Source organism: Nicotiana attenuata, chromosome 6, assembly GCF_001879085.1.
Source record: "Nicotiana attenuata strain UT chromosome 6, NIATTr2, whole genome shotgun sequence".
NCBI lineage: Eukaryota > Viridiplantae > Streptophyta > Magnoliopsida > Solanales > Solanaceae > Nicotiana > Nicotiana attenuata.
Window position 1 is genome coordinate 89556394 of NC_031994.1, and position 8043 is coordinate 89564436.

The 8043-nt window shown below is 46.1% G+C and overlaps 1 pseudogene; it reads left to right on the plus strand.

The window, feature by feature from the left end:
* Positions 1027-5476, plus strand: LOC109228089 (annotated as a pseudogene).

The following is an 8043-nucleotide window of genomic DNA, read 5'->3' on the forward strand; positions in this document are numbered from 1 at the left end:
GTGTGCGTTTGGGAGCAACAAGTTTTTGGCGCCGTTGCCGGGGACTTAATATTAGCTACTTGCTAGTTTTTTTTGCTTTAATTGTTTATTTCGTTGAGCCTAACGTTACTTGATTGTCGCTCATATCTCAGGAACTTTGATTGAATGCGTAGGGTCCGAAGCCAGGACCGACTTCAAGGCTTTGATCCGGAACCTGAGAGAACATCTCACAGGAGGTTGAGGGAAGCAAGGGACACGAATAATATTCAGGCACTTGTTCAATTTCCTGTGGACATGGCAGAGGAGCAACCCATGGTTGTTCAGGAGGTGGCGATGCCCAGCATTGCTAATGTCACCTCCAGTATAGTGAAGCCCAGGATCACCGGGCACTTTGAGCTGAAACAGAGCATGATCCAACTGCTTCATGCAAACGGGCAATTTATGGGTCTTCCACACGAGGATCCACAGCAGCATATTCTGAACTTCTTGGAGATTAGTGATACTTATATCACTAACGGGGTTACTCCAGATTATGCGAGGCTCACACTTTTTCCATTCTCTCTGTTGGGTGAGGCTAAGCGATGGTTAAAGGCAGAACCAGCAAATTCCATTACATCATGGAACGATTTGGCAAGAAAATTTCTGGCAAGGTTCTTTCCTTCAGGCAAAACTGCAAAGATCAGAAGTGAGATAGTTGCCTTCAAACAGAAAGCGGGAGAGTCTTTATACTCGGCTTGGGAAAGGTTCAAGGGGCTACTCAGAGACTGTCCTCATCACAATCAGACGAATGAAGTGTTAGCTCACACTTTCATAGAAGGATTACATTCTGAAACAAAGATCGTGGTAGATGCTGCAGCTGGGGGTCAAGTGTTGGAGAAAAGCTTTGACGAGATATATGCATTATTGAACAAATTCTCCAAGAGAAATCCGGATTGGCAAGGAGAGATGGGCAGACACACAGTGCAAAAGTCTGCAGGGGTTCTTGAGTTAGATGCCGTCTCAGCATTATCCGCGCAGATTGCTACGCTGGCCAATTAAGTCAACCAGATGAACTTGAATATCAACAAGCAACAAGTACAACCGATACAACAGGTTCAAGCTTTTTGTCAAATATGTGGAGAGGGACACACGAGCGACATATGCCCCGCCAACCCAGAGTCTGTCTGCTTTGTGGGAAACTCAAATAGGAGCCAAGCAAATCAATATGGGAACACCTACAATCCCAATTGGAGGAACCACCCAAACTTCTCTTGGGGTGGACACCAAGGCACTCAGAATCAATACAGACCTCAAGCACCTCAACAGCAATATAGATTACCTCAGGGTGAACAACAAGCGAGTCCTACAAGCCACCTTGAAGACATGTTTAAAAAAATGATGGCTAAACAGCAATCCCACGTCACTACAGTGAGAAATTTGGAGCGTCAAATGGGACAGCTTGCCAGTGCTCAAAACACTAGACCAGCTGGAGCTCTTCCAAGCGACACTGAAGCAAATCCTAAGGCAGCCCTTAATGCCGTGTCGTTGAGGAATGGGAGAAAACTAGAGGAAGTTCCTCCTAAAAAGAGGAAACAGGTGACTTTTACTGAGAGGCCAGCCATTATAGAATCAACACCAGAGAAAGCCGCGGAGCCAGAGAAGTCAGCTGGAGAGGCGGTGGCTGAGCAGCCCCCACAATTGGTTGCAAGGACACCACCTCCATTCCCTCAAAGATTTCAGAAATTAAAAGACAATGCCGCATATAAAAAGTTTCTTGATATCTTGAAGCAGGTGCAGATTAATATTCCATTGGTTGACATCTTACAAGAAATACCCAAATATGCAAAGTATATCAAGGATATTGTGGCAAATAAAATGAGGCTGACCGAGTTCGAGACTGTGGCACTCACTGAGGAGTGCAGTTCCAGAATTTAAGGCAAGTTACCTAAGAAATTGAATGATCCAGGTAGTTTCACTATCCACATCTCCATTGGTAAACATGTTGTTGGGCGAGCTTTATGTGATCTTGGAGCGAGCATCAATTTGATGCCACTATCTGTGTTCAGACAGTTGGGGTTGGGTGAACCACGCCCAACGACAGTTATCTTACAGTTAGCTAATCGCTCCCTTGCTCATCCTGAGGGAGTGATTGAAGATGTGCTAGTTCAAGTGGGTTCTTTCATATTCCCCGCTGATTTCATTATCCTAGATTATGAGCCTGATCAGGAAGTCCCATTTATTTTGGGGCGTCCATTCTTAGCCACGGGCCGAGCTATTATTGATGTCTGCGAAGGAAAGATGACGATGAGAGTAGGTGACCGGGTGGAGGTATTCAATGTTTATAGAGCGCTGAAGTTACCAGCCCATTATGAAGAGTTATCCATGATCTCTGTGGTGGAGAGTGATGCTACTTCGTTAGTACCCTATATGAGCCCTGCAGATCCTGTTGAACGAGTATTGATTGGGGATGTAGAAAATAGTGAAGATGAAAGAATAGAAGAAATCGAGCAAGTGCTAGATATGTCCTGCAGTTATGTACATGGGTTCAGAAAATTTGAAGAGTTGGACAGGCCTGTTACTCTGACCCTCCCCAGGACATCTATTGAAGAAGCTCCGAAGCTAGAACTCAAGCCACTTCCAGCGCATCTGCGCTATGCTTATCTGGGAAACTCTAAGACACTGCCCGTAATTATTTCATCCAGCTTGACCAGCACTCAAGAAGAAAAATTGCTCAGAGTCCTCCGCGAGCATAAAAAGGCCATTGGGTGGACTATTGCTGACATCAAAGGTATTAGTCCCTTGTTTTGCATGCATAAAATCTTTCTAGAGGACGGACACCGCCCCAGTGTAGAGCAGTAAAGGAGATTGAATCCTATCATGAAGGAGGTGGTGAAAAATGAAGTAATCAAGTTGCTCGATGCAGGTATCATTTTTCCCATTTCTGATAGCAACTGGGTAAGCCCGGTTCAATGTGTGCCCAAAAAGGGAGGAATGACTGTAGTGGAGAACGAGAAGAATGAGCTAATCCCCACTCGCACTGTTACGGGATGGAGAGTCTGCATTGATTATAGAAGGCTCAATAAGGCAACTCGCAAGGATCACTTCCCACTTCCATTCATCGATCAAATGCGAGACAGGTTAGCCGGGCATGAATATTACTGCTTCCTTGATGGTTATTCAGGATACAATCAGATTGTCATATGCCCAGAGGATCAAGAGAAGACTACTTTTACTTGTCCTTACGGCACTTTTGCCTTCAAGCGAATGCCGTTTGGTCTTTGTAATGCACCAGCCACTTTCCAGAGGTGTATGATGGCTATTTTCACCGACATGGTGGAAAAATTTGTGGAAGTGTTTATGGATGACTTTTCAGTTTTTGGGTCTTCTTATGATGATTGCTTGAGGAATCTAAGCAAGGTGCTAGCCCGTTGTGAAGAAACAAATCTGGTACTGAATTGGGAAAAGTGCCACTTTATGGTACAAGAAGGCATCGTGTTGGGTCACAGAGTATCTGGGAGCAGCATTGAAGTTGATAAAGCAAAGGTGGAGGCGGTTGAAAAATTACCTCCACATATTTCAGTGAAGGGTGTCCGGAGTTTCTTGGGACACGCAGGTTTCTGTCGGCGCTTTATTAAAGATTTTTCAAAAATTGCTACTCCTTTGTGCAGGTTGCTTGAAAAAGATGTGACCTTCAACTTTGATGATGCGTGCCTCACGCATTTGAAGAACTTAAAAAGAAGTTGGTGACTGCTCCCATTATTGTGGCACCAGATTGGTCTTTACCTTTTGAACTTATGTGTGATGCGAGTGATCATGCTATCGGGGCAGTGTTAGGCCAGAGGAAGGACAAGGTGTTTTATTCCATCTACTATGCGAGTAAGACTCTTGATGATGCCAGCTGAATTACACCACCACTGAGAAGGAATTGTTAGCTGTTGTGTGGGCCTTTGAGAAATTCCGGGCATACTTGGTGGGAACAAAAGTCATAGTCCATACCGATCATGCAGCTATCGGGTATTTGTTTACCAAAAAGGAGTCTAAGGCTAGATTGATGCGCTGGGTTTTGTTGCTGCAGGAATTTGATGTAGAAATACGAGATCGAAAGGGGACAGAAAACCAGGTAGCTGACCGTCCGTCAAGGTTGGAAAACCACGACCACGTGGAGGAGGGTGGCCAAGTTAAAGAAGTATTTCCTGATGAGCAACTTTTTTCTATAACCCAAGACCCTCCCCCATGGTACGCAGACTATGTAAATTATCTTGTGAGTGGGGTACTTCCTCCCGAAATCCAATCTGAAGCTAGAAAGAGGTTTTTACATGATGTGAACTTCTACTACTGGGATGAGCCCTATTTGTTCAAGCAATGTGCTGATCAGTTGATGAGGAGATGCATTCCTGAAAAAGAGGTAGAATTAGTGTTGTATGATTGCCACGCATCACCTTATGGGGGCCATCATGGAGGAGATAGAACAGCTGCAAAGGTGCTACAATCCGGTCTCTTTTGGCCGACTTTATTCAAGGATGCCCATGCATTTGTTAAGAAGTGTGACCAATGTCAGAGAACGGGAACAATCACAAGAAGGCATGAGATGCCTTTAAATAACATTCTAGAAGTTGAGCTTTTTGATGTGTGGGGGATAGATTTTATGGAGCCATTTCCACCGTCCAGAGTAAACAAATACATTTTGCTAGCCGTTGACTATGTGTCAAAATGGGTGGAGGCAATTGCTTTGCCGACGAATGATGCCATGGTGGTAGCTGCGTTTGTGAAAAAGAACATATTCTCGAGATTTGGGACTCCACGTGCCTTAATCAGTGATGAAGGGACTCATTTTTGTAATCGATTGTTGAATAACCTTCGAGCTAAATATGGAGTTTGCCACAGAGTTGCCACAACATACCATCCGCAAACAAGTGGGCAAGCCGAGGTGTCCAATAGAGAAATCAAGCAAATATTGGAGAAGACGGTGAGTGTGAATAGGAAGGATTGGGCTGCAAAATTGGATGATGCTCTATGGGCATATAGAACTGCATATAAAACGCCAATAGGAGCGTCCCCGTACGAGCTGGTCTATGGGAAGGCATGCCACCTGCCCATTGAGCTTGAACACAAAGCATACTGGGCCATTAAGAAGCTGAACATGGACCTTGAAGCCGCAGGTGAGAAAAGACTTATGCAGTTGAATGAATTAGATGAGTTCAGGTTGCACTCTTATGAAAATGCTAAACTTTATAAAGAAAAGACAAAAAGATGGCATGACAAGCATATCAAGCTGCGTCACTTTGAGCCAGGCCAACAGGTATTGCTATTCAATTCTAGACTACGACTGTTCCCTGGGAAGCTAAAGTCGAGATGGTCAGGTCCGTTTGAGGTGGTGAGAGTTACTCCTTATGGTGCAATCGAGCTGCGAGCTTTAAATGGCGAAAGGAAATTTTTGGTGAATGGTCAGAGAGTCAAGCATTATTGGGGAGGAATGATTAATCGTGAGAAGACCAAGGTTGTACTCGCTGATCAGTAAGCGAGACTCTGCGTCGTGTCGCGACGTTAAATCAGGCGCTTGTTGGGAGGCAACCCAATTTTTATTGCTTTCCTAGCTTAACTTCTTAATTTTTCTTTTAGAATAGATAGAGTATCGCATGTTCTTTATAGGTGTAGAAACTTTAGATGTAATGGTGTAGAGTCGTGCCGCGACGTTAAATCAAGCGCTGGTTGGGAGGCAACCCAACGATAGTAGTGGTGTGATTTTGAGTTTTAACATACTAACAAATGCAGGCGACGAAGGCGGGTGAAAAGACCATCGACCAAGAGCAACACAGGTGAAAAAAATGCAAAAATAAACGCCCAGGCGCGCGACTTCGCGCAGTAGTTCGCGCGAATGGGCAACACATTCTGCCTGGGGCGCACGAAGGACGCACGAAGTCGCGCGGTAGTTCGCGCAAATGGGCAAAACATTCTGCCTGGGGCGCGCGAAGGACGCGCGGTAGTTCGCGCGAATGGGCAACACATTCTGCCTGGGGCGCGCGAAGGACGCGCGAAGTCGCGCGGTAGTTCGCGCCCCACCCGTCCAAAAGTCCGGCGTTATGTCATCTTTATTTATTTTTTCTTTTTTTTTTAGTCTTTCTCTTTGTATTTAGTGTTCCCTTGTAGACACAAAAATTAAAACAAACAAAAACACACACCCTCATCTCCCCCTCATTCTCCCACCCCAAACCCTATTCCAAACGATCATCTTCCCCACCCCTATTCCAAACGAGACCAGCCCTCACTCCCCTTCACCTTCTTCCCCTTCCTCCTTCACAAGGTATGAACCCTAGTTTTTAGTTTTTCTTTCTTCTTCTTCTATTTTTCTCTTTCTATTTTCAGAATTTTTGTGTGTTGTATTTTATGCCATTAGTGTAGTTATTTTTTGTGATTTGGTGTTCCAACTTTGTGAAATATATTGTGGGGTTAGTTTGTTGTAAGTGTGGGGTGGGGGGGGGGTGCTTGATTTAAGTTGTGTATGAGATTTTGTGGGAGGCCATTGTTGCAAGACATTAAGCAAAGAGTTATGAGAGCCTAATGCCCACAAGGTGTTTGTGGAAAGGTCTCAATGAGCATGATTATGTAGTTGTGCCCGATTTTGCGTGTGAAGTCTGAGTAACCGCATTAAGGCACACTATTTTTGTTGGGCTGAGCTAATGTGTTCACGTTTTGCAGGTATTATGGCACCATCGAAAAAGCGCCAGGCCACAGGTCCATCCTCAAGCCGCCAAAGGGCAGCCCCTGCCTATGACAGCAGCAAATTTGTCTCACCCGCGGCTCAGACCCGTTTTCAGGAGAAGGCCGCCAAAACGCCAATTCCGGAGAGGGGCATTGACCTCCGTTCTGTCAGGGAACGCTGCCCACACATGTATTCGGAGTTGATGAGCCAGGGGAGGCTAATGTAATGGTCGTGCGCGAATTTTATGCCAATCTACCTGAGCATGTAGACAATGTGGTCACGGTGCGCTGCAAGGCGGTGGATGCCTCCATTGAGGCGATACGCACAGCATATCAATTGCCCGACCCTCTGCCTGACAATACGGATTTTTGTGAGTGGGGGCACCATCCAACAGATGCCAAGTGGGAACGCTTCTTTGATGAAATTTGCGTACCCGGCAAAATGGTGGAGTGGCTGGAATACGGAGATAAGTTCCACTCCTCCGTCCTAACTCCTGAGGCGAAGAGCTGGTTGTATATGATTAACAGTCGCCTCATTCCCTCCAAAAATACTACGGAGGAGAATGGACCCCGAGCTGCATTGATTTGGTGCTTCGTCAAGGGTCTTCCTTTCGACATGGCCAAAGTGATCCACGACGAGATGTTTATCAGGTGCCCCCAACGCCAGTATGGGTTCTTTTTCCCCTCTTTGGTGACTCAGCTTTGCAGGCAAGTGCAGGTGCCCGAAAATATTCGTGTGGACGGGCTGGTGAAAAAATACCACAAGATCCGACCTGGTAAGAACACCACCGGGCCAGCACCAGCGGCAGCGGCAGGAGGAGAGGATGAGAGTGATTCTGATGCATCGGCAGAGGACGTGGATGAACAAATGGACGTGGAGCCAGCCCCAGCAGCACCGTCAGGAGCAGCGTCCTCTTCAGGAACTGCCAGAGTGTCCCGGTCCACCGCATTGGAGCAGGAGGTGGCTGGTCTACGCACCTCCATATCTGAGTTGGGCACTCATGTGGATGCAATAGCTGACCGACAAGTCAAGTCGGAAAAGAAGTTCATGGGTTGGCTGCGAGCTTTGGGGCGTGCATGCAACGTGAACCCCGATACCGTTTCCGACCAAGAGTGAAGCTCCAGGGAAATCTCTCTACCTCACTGCTCTTTTAAAATTTAAGCCATGGGGACATGTCTTTATCTTTAAGTGTGGGGTGGGGGTACTTCGTTGTATGTATGTATGTGTATTAATTGATTGTTAGGTTTTATCTTATTTTGTGCTTTTTTGACGTTGATAGTGTTGGTATAGAGTAGGAATCATTAGTTTCAAATGATAGGTGGCTCGGCCCGACGGACGGTACTCCCGTTTTCGACGGGGGTTTCTGGTAGGGACTGAAGTCGGTA